We start from the raw sequence: 14,765 nt of genomic DNA, 5'->3' as shown, positions 1-14,765 counted from the left end.
CATATGTTAAAGAGACATGTGATGATAAAAATATTTTAAAATTTACTTATAAATTATTTGTTAATAATATTTAATTTGGCACATGGCCCACTTGGGATTACAGCCAATAAAAATTAAAATATGATACACATGATAATGAAAAAATTAACTTGATTCAAAAAAATAAAATTATTCAAAATGATATTCTTGATTAAATTATATTTCTCTTGAATAAAGTTTGGATTTCTACGTTTACGATTATACCTATGTGTACATGTATATACATTTGCAATTATATTCGTGTTTATTGTATAATGTTAAGGTAATATATAAACTTTTGTCTTCCAATTATATAAATACTTAATTAATAAAATAAAAAGAACTAAAATAAAAGATGTGAGAGAAAAAAATATTTATGAATGTAAATAATATATACACTATTTAATATGAATATATTAAGTAGTATTTCTTATCAACCAAACTCACATAGTATAATATATGCATATGCATACGAATGCACATGTACAGACTTAAAAAGATTTACCAAATAAAAAAAAATGTCTGTTAGCTTCGATAATGATTGAAATCAGATCCATTAATTCTTTGCGTAAAAAAATATTAATTAATAACAAGACCAATTTAATTTTCGTAGATTCTATGACTTGGAAAACAAATATATGAATAAAAAAGAAAAACAATAATTAATTAATAATTCAAATCAATATTAATTACTGAAAAAAAAAAAAAAAAAAAAAAATATTGATAACTGTATTCATGTTCAGAGTCTGGTTGTTGACGCAAATTATCAAAATATTATCGTTAAACAAAATATAATAAGCTTAAAATAAAATATTATCAAGTAAAAAGAAAAAAAGTGTACACCAATATTAATTGAAATAAATATTATATCAAAAAATAAAAATAAATATTATTGTTACACAAATAAAATGTTGACATATTTTGAATAAATACCACAAATTTGAGTGTTTTTGTTGAGCATATAGTATATTGACATAGCAGTTTATAAGTATATTATTAAGAACATATGCCTTATACCTGGTGTTACAGTGAGTGTGATCGGAGTAAAACGTAAGCACGGATCATAAGCGTGTAGTGGCAAAGGGCGTGAAAAGTACAGTCAAGCGGGTTTATACCCCTGTTGAGAGCCCTCGGTCTTTGCGCAACGCGTGTACCTACATTGTCAATAGCTTATTGTCGTAATGCTCTATTGAAATCTCAACCAACAATAGAAACCGGCGACAAATCGTATTGTAACCCCTAGAAACATCCTGCGTCCTGCGCTATATCCTCGTCGTGTCTGCATCAATAAGAGTTGTTCCTTATTTTTTATTCTCTTTCTCTTCTTTTCTCACTTGTCAATAAATACAAGTAAATATCTTGTTGAGAATTTACCTTTTTTTTTTTCGTTTCCATTTATATTTTTACTAATCCTCAAGACAATTTTACAAGATATTTTTTTTCTATATCAATGATTGCTCCTCAATGTAACAGGAGATGTTCATTTTCAATTTTTATCCTGCCTTTCAATTTTTTTTGCATCATATTTTACTTACAGAAATAAAAAAAAGAAAGAAGAAATCGCAGGAATATTTTTCACAAGATAAAAGATGATAAACCAAAAAATGATTTTCCAGAGTAATATTTATGTTTTTTTTTCTCTCATTTCTTTTCCTGTGAGAATAAGTTATCCATAAGAGACATGAGACTGTAACACATATATATATATATATATATATATATATATATATATATATATATATATATATATATATAACATCTCATATAACTAACCTTAAGGTTATATGGCGTTACGTGGTGTAGTGGCCGAGTAGCAACGGTGTCTTGTGACTCCCATGTCGGCTTGTTATCCGCAACGCCCCATCATTATCCGCAATTACCCCCAAAACAGCCCCCTAGTTTATAAATTATAGGCCGCCCCCTATGTGTTATATACTAGTATAGCTACTGCAGGGGGTCCTACATCTGTCATCAAACGCAACCAATTACATTCAATTATCCTAACGCAAACGCTACAGCTATTTTGTCGTTATCACTTGCAATTATATCCTACTAATTAAATGTTATATTTATTTGTTTTTCGCTTAATAATTATATACTAATTATAATTATCTTCACACTTTTACTATATCTACTCAAGTATCGAATTTTGCTCAGTAATATACAAAAAAAAAAAAAAAATCATAAAATTGCAGAGCTTCATTATTTAATTTCATGTGATAATTTAGTATGTTTGTTCAAAAAAATAATTGATGAACTAAATTTTCTACAGGGATTTTATACCTTATTAAAGTTATGTATTTATTCAGCTTCCGTTACTACATTAAAAATGAAAGAAAAAAAAATGAAAAAAATTTTTCTCTTATTTCAAAAAAGTAACTATTGGATCAAGAAAAATAAATCTCTTAGATGAAGAACTAAAAATTATCCATTCAAGAATTTTATTCGTTAACGAAGCATTTTATTGTTTTCAAACAAGATACAAATATAAGGTAAGTGACCCTTCATTCGACCAGTTAAGAATTCTTTATTTTTACCAGTATTTTAATTAAATAATATTGCAGAAATAAACTTCACACATTCAACTAAATAATTAAAAAAAAATAAATAAATGCTCATCAGTAATTCAGTGATAAAATGAATAGAATAGAATAAACATCAAATTTATTCAGAAAAGAAAATTGTCATAGAAGACTATATAATCATAAAAAATAATTAAATACATATTTAGAAATTTTCGAATTCTTATAATAATTATCATATAAGAGAGTGTTTCGTTTCGTTCGAGAATTTTTTTCTCTTGGATTAAAATTGGCGGTAAAATTGGTTCAAGATACCATTGATTTATTAAAAATATGTTTGCCGTCAAAACTAAAGAAGAAAATGCTAATATATTTATGCTATATTTTGCATTATGAAAGAAAAAATGTTTTAAACACTCTTCGCAATTTTTTGAAGCTAAAATTTTATTTTCTTACAGGTAGATTTATTTTTTTTTGGTTATTCAAAAGGTAACATTTTTAGGGAAGAAATAACTGTGTATTGAAAATAATAGTACAAAGTATTTAGGGAAATTAATATGGTCAAAGAAGATTATTAATCTAGACCGAATAATTGGATTATATCAATTGATGATAATATATATTATATATATACTTGTGAATCATGTGAATCAAGTGACAAGAGTTACCGATCGGATATGTAAATATTTTGATTAAAAAGTGTGGAAATATAAGAGGATACATTTTTGAAGCCAGATAACAGCTTTTCGTCCAAGATTATTTCTCTTGAATCAAGTTAGTTCTTTTATCATTTTCATATCTTCATATTTATAAATCTGATAAATATTTTCAGGATTTAAAGTGTAACATACATTATTTTGACATTGTATTTTTTATATATATATATATATATTAGGTGCTTTTGAACTTTCGGCCTTGAAAATTGATAAATTAATTTTCAAAAGTTACAAGTTATAGATTTCGGTCCGATTTTGAGAGTGTGAGTTTTCAACAAATCTTCACGTTTTGAGGTCCTACGGAGAGAAAAATTAATAATAGTATTTACTATACGAAAATATTAACTCCTACTATCTGAAATGGTAATAAAATTAATTAGTTACAAAATAATAGGTGTTATCATTGACAATTGTACTAGTTACTATTAATAATGGTAAAGATTACTATCGAAAATGATAATTGTAATTATTAAAAATTATAACTGCTATAATCGAAGATGGTAACTGTAACCATCTCAGATTGTAAAAATTCTGAAAGAAAAAATAATATAAATTTATTTAATTTAATTCTTTATTTGCACACAGAAAGAATGGTTCATTTGAACCAAGAAAATATTTTTCTTGCTAATTATTTTCTTGGGCGAAAAAGAAATTTTTTTTTGACACAAGAAATTTCACTTATCTCAACAAAATTAATTCTCTTGCTTCAAGAAATACGTATCTTGATCCAAAACAATTTATTTGAATCAAGAACATTTTCTTGTTTTGAGAAAATTTTTCTCTTGCTCCAAAAAATTAAGTTCTTGACAGAAGTAAATTTTCTTGTCTTGAGAAAATTTTTCTCTTGCTCCAAAAAATTAAATATCTCGATAATAAATTTTCATTAATATTTTTATTGACAAACATGTCAAATGGGAAGATCAAATAATATTGAACTATTTTCTTTCATTCAATATGTATAATTGCGTGCTAAAATAATCTAAAATGGGTATCAAATATTCAAGAGAAAAATTTTCTCAAGGTGAGAAAATTTTTTTTTCAACTGAAGTAGGTGGCGCTGCTTCCCTGAAGTATCTAAAAATCTTGATCCAATATAAAAATTGATTGTATCAAGTATTTATGATAATTTGAATTAAGAAAAATTACTTCCACCAAGAATAGAATTTCAAGAAAAATTTTTACTTCGGCCAAGATAACTTCGGTCTTCCTTCGGGCACCCGGAAATTTACTTGAGCCAAGAATTTTATTCTCCAGTCAAGAAATTTTTTTTTCTGTGCATCCATATTTTAGTGATGAGCATTTTTTCCTTTAAAATATTAAAACAAATAATAACACAATCGTTTAAATCCATATATGATAAAAATTTCCAAATATTAGAGCTGTTATTGATTATTTTGAATGATTGACTATGATTATCAAAATAGCAATCATCCAAGATTTGGGTTACTAAAAAAGTCTTACTATTATCAATTATTAATATTTTTTCACAAGATAAAATAATGAAACATTATTTGATGGTTCCATTATGATTGAATTAATTGTTATCCTATAATCTATATTATTAAGAGAATATCATTGAGAGAAAAAAACTCTATCTTTAGATTCATAATCAATAAATGATCTTATATCTTGTGAATTATTGACATTTTTACATATATAAGCTCACTCCAACATTATACTCATCGATACCTTTCATTTAAGTACCCACATCAATTTTTCATATATATATTAGGGTGTGCCAAAATGTAACTCCCGTGGAGAACCTTTTAAAATTGGAATTTTGAGTTCCGCTTTTAACAGGGGCTGCGTTTGGGCATTTCCTGAGATATTTTGGTGTGAAACGATGTATTTGATTTTCATAGAATTTTTTAACAGAAGCTTAGTTTGGGAATTTCCGGTGAAAATTCATAATTTGGCCGGAAGTGCCCAATTAAATCTTCTGTTAAAAAATTCTATGAAAATCAAATACATCGTCTCACACCAAAATATCTCAGGAAATGCCCAAACGCAGCCCCTGTTAAAAGCGAAACTCAAAATTCCAATTTTAAAAGGTTCTCCACGGAAGTTACATTTTGGCACACCCTAATATATATATGAAACTACCCGACTAGAATTTTAGTGAGGTATGCCGAAAAATCAGTTCGGGGCGAAGTTGGCTTTCCGAATTTAGGCTAGCCCAATTCGGATCTTATTTATTTTAAATTAGGCAAGCCGAACATTGGTATGCCAAAAGAATTCCACATTCGATGTAATCTAGTAATAGTCTGGCACTGCCTAAGTTTGGCATATAATGGATTGCCTAATTAGTACGAAATAGCGGTAACTAAAGGTTTACCGAAGTTTGGTTCACCAAGCTCGGGCTCATTTAGGCAAACCTGTGGAAATGCCTAAGTTCGGTATATCATGGATTGCCAAACTGTTATGAAATAACAGTAACCAAAGGCTTACCGAAGTTTGGTTCACCAAGTTCGGACTCACTTCGGAAAACCTATGGCAATGCCTAAGTTCGGCATTTCATGGGTTGCCAAACTGTTATGAAATAACGGTAACCAAAGGTTTACCGAAACTTGGCATACCACGATCGAGCTTCTTTAGGCAAAACAGTGGAAATGCCTAAGTTCGGTATGTCATGGATTGCCAAACTGTTATGAAATAACGGCAACCTGTATTCTGAAGCTTGGTCTATCAAAATGAAACTTGACTAGGTAAGTCTGTGGCAAGTCCTCACTTAGGTATAATATCGGAATTCCTAACTCGACCGTTGCAACGGTAACCGAATGTTTGCCGAAGTGTCGGGCTTATAAGTATCTTGAGGCAAGAGGTCGCTCATCATCGGCGTAGCGTCGCGGTATGGTATAGGGCTCTCGTGCGTCGGGTACAGTGTTCGAGTCTCGCGTTCGACATGTAAAATTTTTAATAATTAATAATTATTAATTATAATTATTCTTAAGGCGAGTGTGAGGTAAATTTAAGTGTTGTGTGTGACTAATGTATCTAACTCCATCATTTCCTCCCCCCTTGACCCATAAAATCGACCAATCAAAAAAAAACTTCTTCATAGTAAGAAAAACCCTAAAAAGCGAAAAAAATGACCGAAAATATAAAAAAAATAATACTAAATAAAAAAAAAAAATTTTTTTATTTACTTAATATTTAAAAAATTTTGTCCTAAAGTCGATATTTATATTTAAAATTTAAAAAGTAAATTAAAAAAAATAAGCATTCATTATTATTAATTTTTGCTTTATAATAAAAATAGCTAAAAACAAAAAAAGGATTCAATTTGGATTCTTCCGTGCGAATTTAGTTTCTGAATTGCTGCCTAGTTAGGTAGCCAAATTCGGACCGAATGAGGCTTGGATAGTCACCAGCAAGTGTGGTTTCCAAACCACTGCCTAAGTCGGAAGCCAAGTTAGGCCCAATCTCGCGACTGCGTTACTTCCGGGACGTGGGCCAACTTTGGCTTCCTGGTTCGGCGCGAACTTGGAATTCGGCATGCCTAATTCGAAATGAACCACCGTCGAACTTAAATTTCTGGTCGGGTAGCTGTTACCCGCCCGCTCCGCTGGGCGCTTTATAGAATTGTATTTTTAGATCTAGATTTGAAATTTAATTGGAAGATTGTTTTGACTTGCACAGATTCCAAATTCCATCAAATTGGTCTGTATATTGTGTCCACATGATTATTCTAGCTAAAATTCATTGTAACTTTCAATGTGCAATCACTATAACATTCCCGTGGCTTTCTTCCAAAAATGAATATCAATTGACACGAAGAAAAAAAATTTTAAATGAGCATTGTAAGTTTTAGTTAAAGTAATTGCAGGTTTCATAAGTGAAGTTGAAATCTGCCTAGCTTAAATTGTGACGAATTTCGCTGTTAATTAAAATTTCTTCCGTAACATCAATTATACATAGAAAATTATTTGTACTTGTTTTTTACGAATTTTCTTAAAATGAGTAGCCAAATTTTTTTTCTATATCTCATGTGTTTAGAAAATGCAATGCTTTTAATCTGTTACATTTTCGCGATCCCGTAATAAGAACAATTCATCGGTTATGTGATCAGCAAAAAAAAAATGTATGTAAAATTCTTAGTCGACTTTTTTGCCGCTGCCAAAGAGACGATTGTTGTAAGAAAATATCACTATTAAGAAAGAAAAATATTTAAATCCGTTGACCTTGGAGGCCATCCCGGTATTTGCCTGTTTCTCTTCAGATTCTATCAAATTTTATATTTGTGGGAACTGTATTTAAAGAATATGAATTTTTTGACAATTATTACTCCCGCACTTCTATGTGGGGGAGGGATTTCGTAAGATCCTATTCGCGATAATTTCTACATTATAAATAAAAGATTTCAACAAAACTTCGAGTCTATAAAAACTATCGATTGGAAATGAGAAATTTTCATTGTTAACGCCCCCACCATCCCTTTTGGGGTTAGAATTCGAGAAAATCCATTCTCAGCTGAACTTGACATCGTACACGAAAATTCCTACCAAATTTAGAATCTGCAGGAGTTACAGTTTGGAAATTAAAATTTTAGATTTTGACACCCACCCCCGCAATCCCTATCGGAAGTAGAATTTTTTGGGATCCGTTTTGAGATGATCTCATGACAAATGAAAGATTCCTACCTAATTTCAAGTTTGTAGAAGTTACAGTTTGGAAATGGAAATTTGAAATTCTAACACCCACCCCCGCAATCCCTGTCGGAAGTAGAATTTATTGAAATCCGTTTTGAGATGATCTCTACATGACAAATAAAAGATTCCTACCAAATTTACGCCTTTTAGAAGCTATGTTTTGGAAATTAAGATTTTTTTTTGTCAACACCCACCCCCGCAATCCTTAGTGGGGGTGATTCGTCGTAAAATCCGCTCTTAGATTATTTCTACATCACATAGAAGATTTTTACCAAATTTGGAGTCTATAAGAGCTATAGCTTGGAAATTAAAAATTTTAATTGTTAACATCCACCCCCGCAAACTCCTGTGAGGTATCTTAAAATTCGTTCGTATATTATTTCTACATCTCTTAGAGAAAATTCCTACTTAATTGGAGTCTGTAGGAGCTATAGCTTGAAAATTAAAAATTGTCATTGTTAATACCCACCCCCACAATCCGTATTGGGAGTAGGCTGTCATTAAATCCACTCTTGAATCATTTATACATCACATAGAGCAGATTCTTACCAAATTTGGAGCCTATAGGAGCTACAGCTCTGAAATTTAAAATTTTCATTATTAACACCCACCCCCGCAACCCCTTGTGGAGTAGGATATCGCTAAATTCGTTTATAAATTATTTTTACATCACTAACAAAAAATTCATACAAAATTAGGATTCTCTAGGAGCTATAGCTCGGAAATTTTAAATTTTCATTGTTAACGCCCACCCCCGCAATCCATATTGGGAGTAGATTGTCATAAAATCCGCTCTTAGATCATTTCTACATCACATATAGGAGATTCCTGCCAAATTTGGAGTCAATAGGAGCTATAGTTTAAAAATGGGAATTTTCCATTGTCAACGCCCCCGCAAACCCCCTTGTAGGTGGAATTTCGTAAAATCCGTTCTTAGCTGACCTTTACACGGCGAAAGAAATATTTCTACCAAATTTCAAGTCTCTACGCTTTATGGTTTCAGAGATATCGTGATGAGTCAATATATAGGTGGAAATCTCTTAAATATATATATATATATATATATATATATATGAAAAATATATAAAAATGCATGTGGGTACTCAAATAAAAGCTCTTGATAAATGTAACATCGGAATGAGCTTATATCTTTAAAAATGTCAATAGTTAAGAAATGACATTGTATCTTGTAAACCATTGACATTTTTAAAGCTATAAGCTCACCCTGACATGACACTCATCGAGACCTTTCATTTGAGTACCCACATGAATTTTTTATATATTTATAAATATTATATATATGTATATATGAAAATATATCAAAAATGCAAGTGGGTACTCAAATGAAAGCTCGTTATGATTGTAATATCGGGATGAGCTTATATTTTTATAACTGTCAATAGTTAAGAAAGTAAAGTACACTTTAACGAAAATCATTATACAATTAAGCAAAATTTTATTTATTATAGTTCGCAATTCTTGGCAGTCACAAATGGACTGCAGGTTGCTAGTTTTGATAATTTGTGCATTGAATTTCTTCAACAGAATGCATAACTTGAACAGGTCAATGAGTTTATTTCATCTACTAGCTTTAAGAATATCATTTAATTCAATGCAGAAGAAAAATTACATGTAGTCAAGCTGATTCGGTGCATTTCAAAATACGATACCATCAACTGGAGCAAAGAGTATGCTCTCTTTAATTGCAATTGTTAAAGGGAAAAATTTAATTTACATAATTAGATAATTATGATTAATAATTAGTTTAAAGCTTCATTGTATTCAACATTTTTTTTTGAAAATCTTAGATTTTTTGAAAACTATGTTTTTTAAAAATGTTTTGTAAGATTAAAATTTTTTTTCTGAAATTTTAATTTTTTTGAAAATTTTGATTTCTTTGGGAATTTTAAATTTTTTTTGAAAAATTTGGCGTTGAAACTTGTGTTAGACAAACAAAAATTTAAATATACATTCAATCCCAATTTAATCCCGATTTTTTGTGTACTACACTGCGCTACAACTGCTTTTAGTTCATTCAGAAATGCATTCACGCTAACGCAAATTTTTAATTTTTTAAATATTTTTTACTAGCTTAGATAGTAGCTATTATTATTACTGATGGTAACTGTAACTATCAGGTTATATTAGGAATTACGATTTTGATAATAGTAGTAACTAGTTAAAATAATAATAGCTATTATTACTGATTACCATCATAATAGTAGTAGTTACCATCAGGATGGTAACTACTACAATTCAGATGGCTTACATAATTATTTAAATAATATTTACTACTATCGAATTCAGTTAATAGATTTTATCATAACTAGATAGTAAACTCTACTATAAAATTTTCTCCGTGTAGGAAGCCGTTTTGACTGTTCCCGGCTGGGCTTCCGGTCGTGTGTATAGAAAAAATTTTGTCGTACGATATCTTTAGAACGAATCAAACGATCGAGATAAGTGACACAGCGTTCGAAAGTGTTGATGAAGACCTCAATTTGGTTAAATATTGAAGTCAATCGGCCGAGCCGTTCCAAAGATATTCAAAAAATATAAAAAAAAAACAATTTTTTTCTATAATTTTTTCTAAATAACTTTTAAAATATTAGACTAAAATTGTGTTGAATGACCCCAAGCAAATCAAAATTGAACGTTGCATTTAAAAATTATAGTCATTAAAAAATACATATTTTTGATCTCTTCGAGTTTAAAAATTCAAATTACATATATTTTCGAGCTTTGCGCTCGAAAATGAGCGGGAAGTTTAAGAGGTGGCCATCAGGGTCAACCAATTCCCAGTTTTTTTTCCATTTATTTATTATTATTTACAAAAATATTTATATGCAGTATTATATTAGTTTTTGTCGCACAGATCTAAAGTTACATATTTATACATCTCTCAGTATTTTTCTCCGAGACGCAACTAAAATCTCTTTAAAATAATGACGTTAACAATTATCTAATTCCCACGTCGTCAACTGCTTGATTTTATGAAGGTAATGATAAGCTGATAAAGATAGAATTATACAGTAAGCTCTAAATTACGTCCTTGATAACTGCATTGTCAGCTGTTACATGGACATAAAATTTTTGCTGCCGTTTCAAAATTTCATTGTCATCAACGTGAGAACTAAGAATTGTATATTTTACTATCAACTTTCTGAAGTTTCTCACGATGATTTTATTTATTTACATAGTATGAACCAATAGTTTAATGCCTGATAAAACAGTTAATTTAATACATGCATGACAAACATGTTTATAACTTTTAAGATTGTACTATTATACAAAATATTGAAAAAGAATTAAAACTGACAATAAAAATATGGCGCTTCGATGTCACTGTGCGTAGAATTTAGATATATTTCTTTTCAGGAGGTAATAAAAGAGAAGAAAACAAGAATAGAAAAAGATGTGAAAGACTAACGACAAGCATTCAAGTACCATATGCATTGTTACACACCTTAATACTTCATGCTGTCATTACTTTTGAGGATGTGAATTCTAAACTTTAGAACATATTGTCACCATTAGTTTTTACAAATCGCTAACCTCTTCACTTTCTTCCTTATATAGTTTGTCCTTGATTCACACATTTTCTTATATTTTTTTCTTCTATACATACGTCATCAAGGTTCTATATCTATTTCTATATTTGCCGAAAAAAAATTCTTAATAAAGAAAAAAGTACAATAACTTTTTGCATTTCAATATGAGATAAAACATTCTGCAAAAGATATGTCAACGTAATACGAGTAGGATGATTAATTTTAGCCTATTTATACACCTTAATACAAAATAATTATAACCACTTAAAGTAATATCTGTCCATTTTATATTTAATTATACAAACAGAAACTTTTATATAATAAAATATTGAAGTAACAATGACATTTGATCATTGATTTTCAAATACAATCTTAAAAATATACTCAATTGTTCTGTATAAATAGTCGAATGATGTTAATTATCGGCATATTTAATTGTAACATGCTATAAATGTAATTATCTATCGAAAAGTTGTCTATTTAGTTTTATATAATGATACACAAAATCATCTTTTTATATTTTTTTACATAAAACTATACATTTTTATAAAAATACACTTACATATCTAACAGTTGACAAATTTGTAAAAATATATAAAATTATACAGAAATATATACTGTTTGACAAATAATTTTAAGCAAAACTTAAATTTAAAATTTCTCAAAATTTTTTTGTGATGTTTTCAACTAGCTAAAAAATCTCGAGGTAAAAATAAAAAAATTTCGGAAATTTTTCTTTCATTCTTTAAAGATTCATCACTTTCTTTTCTAATTAAAACTAAGAAACCGAACCAACTTTATTATAAATGAGACTCCAAGCTACAATTTTGATAGCAAAAATTTTTCTCTATGATCAATTGTTTATGTCATAAAAATTAGTAGATTTTAAAAACAGAATTTCCGCAAAAAATTTTTAAAATTTCGCTTGGAGACGTAGAAAATTAAGTAAAAAATTAAATTTCTCATAAAAAGTAGTCTACACGGAGAAAATTTTATAGTAGAGATTACTATCTAGTTATGGTAAAACCTATTAACTGAATTCGATAGTAGTAAATATTATTTAAATAATTATGTAAACCATTTGAATTGTAGTAGTTACCATCCTGATGGTTACTACTACTATTATGATGGTAATCAGTAATGATAGCTATTATTATTTTAACTAGTTACTACTATTATCAAAATCGTAATTCCTAATATAACCTGATGGTTACAGTTACCATCAGTAATAATAATAGCTACTATCAAAGCTAGTAAAAAATATTTAAAAAATTAAAAATTTGCGTTAGCGTGGATGCATTTCTGAATAAACTAAAAGCACTAGTAGCGCAGTGTAGTACAAAAAAAATCGGGATTAAATTCGGATTGAATTTATATTTAAATTTTTATTTATCTAAAACAAGTTTCAACGCCAAATTTTTCAAAAAAAAAATTTGAAATTTCCAAAGAAATCAAAATTTTCAAAAAAATTAAAATTTCAGAAAAAAAATTTTAATCTTACAAAACATTTTTAAAAAACATAGTTTTCAAAAAATCTAAGATTTTCAAAAAAAAAATGTTGAATACAATGAAGCTTTAAACTAATTATTAATCATAATTATCTAATTATGTAAATTAAATTTTTCCCTTTAACAATTGCAATTAAAGAGAGCATACTCTTTGCTCCAGTTGATGGTATCGTATTTTGAAATGCACCGAATCAGCTTGACTACATGTAATTTTTCTTCTGCATTGAATTAAATGATATTCTTAAAGCTAGTAGATGAAATAAACTCATTGACCTGTTCAAGTTATGCATTCTGTTGAAGAAATTCAATGCACAAATTATCAAAACTAGCAACCTGCAGTCCATATGTGACTGCCAAGAATTGCGAACTATAATAAATAAAATTTTGCTTAATTGTATAATGATTTTCGTTAAAGTGTACTTTACTTTCTTAACTATTGACAGTTATAAAAATATAAGCTCATCCCGATATTACAATCATAACGAGCTTTCATTTGAGTACCCACTTGCATTTTTGATATATTTTTCATATATACATATATATAATATATGTATAAATATATAAAAAATTCATGTGGGCACTCAAATGAAAAGTCTCGATGAGTGTAATGTCGGGATGAGCTTATACCTTTAAAAATGTCAATAGCTCACAAGATACAAGGTCATTTCTTAACTATTGATATTTTCAAAGATATAAGCTCATCCCGATGTTACACTCATCAATAGCTTTCATTTGAGTACCCACATGCATTTTTATATATTTTTCATATATACATATATATATATATATATATATATATATATATATATATATATATATATATATATATATATATATATATTTATATATATGAAAAATTGATGTGCGTACTCAAATGAAAGGTCTCGATGAGTATAATGTCGGAGTGAGCTTATATCTGTAAAAATGTCAATAATTCACAAGATATAAGGTCATTTATTAATTATGAATCTAGAGATAGAGTATTTTCTCTTAATGATATTCTCTTAATAATATAGATGATAGGATTACAATTAATTCAATTATAATGGAACCATCAAATGATGTTTCATAATTTTATCTTGTGAAAAAATATTAATAATTGATAATAATAAGACTTTTTTAGTAACCCAAATCTTGGATGATTGATATTTTGATAATCATATTCAATCATTCAAAATAATCAATAACAGCTCTAATATTTGGAAATTTTTATCATATATGGATTTAAATGATTGTGTTATTATTTGTTTTAATATTTTAAAGGAAAAAATGCTCATCACTAAAACATGGATGCAAATAAAGAATTAAATTAAATAAATTTATATTATTTTTTCTTTCAGAATTTTTACAATCTGAGATGGTTACAGTTACCATTTTCGATTATAGCAGTTATAATTTTTAATAATTAAAATTATCATTTTCGATAGTAATCGTTACCATTATTAATAGTAACTAGTACAATTGTCAATGATAACACCTATTATTTTGTGACTAATTAATTTTATTACCATTTCAAATAGTAGGAGTTAATATTTTCGTATAGTAAATACCATTATTAATTTTTCTCCGTGTACAGTTTTATACCTGAGAGTTTTGAATTTAAGATTCTATCATCGACAAGAGGATAATTAACATAATTTTCTGAATTTTTATTGCTTTGGATATCAATGACGTAAAAGAGATTTTTTTAATTAGTCATATCGCAATGAGGATAAAATTATATTCATACCGCTTTTTTTATAAATATTTGTGTATTGAAAAAATTTATTCATTCGACAACGCAAATGTTTATTATTTTCTC

Source organism: Cotesia glomerata, linkage group LG2 (genome assembly GCF_020080835.1).
Source record: "Cotesia glomerata isolate CgM1 linkage group LG2, MPM_Cglom_v2.3, whole genome shotgun sequence".
Classification (NCBI taxonomy): Eukaryota; Metazoa; Arthropoda; class Insecta; order Hymenoptera; family Braconidae; genus Cotesia; species Cotesia glomerata.
This window is presented reverse-complemented; position numbering follows the sequence as displayed.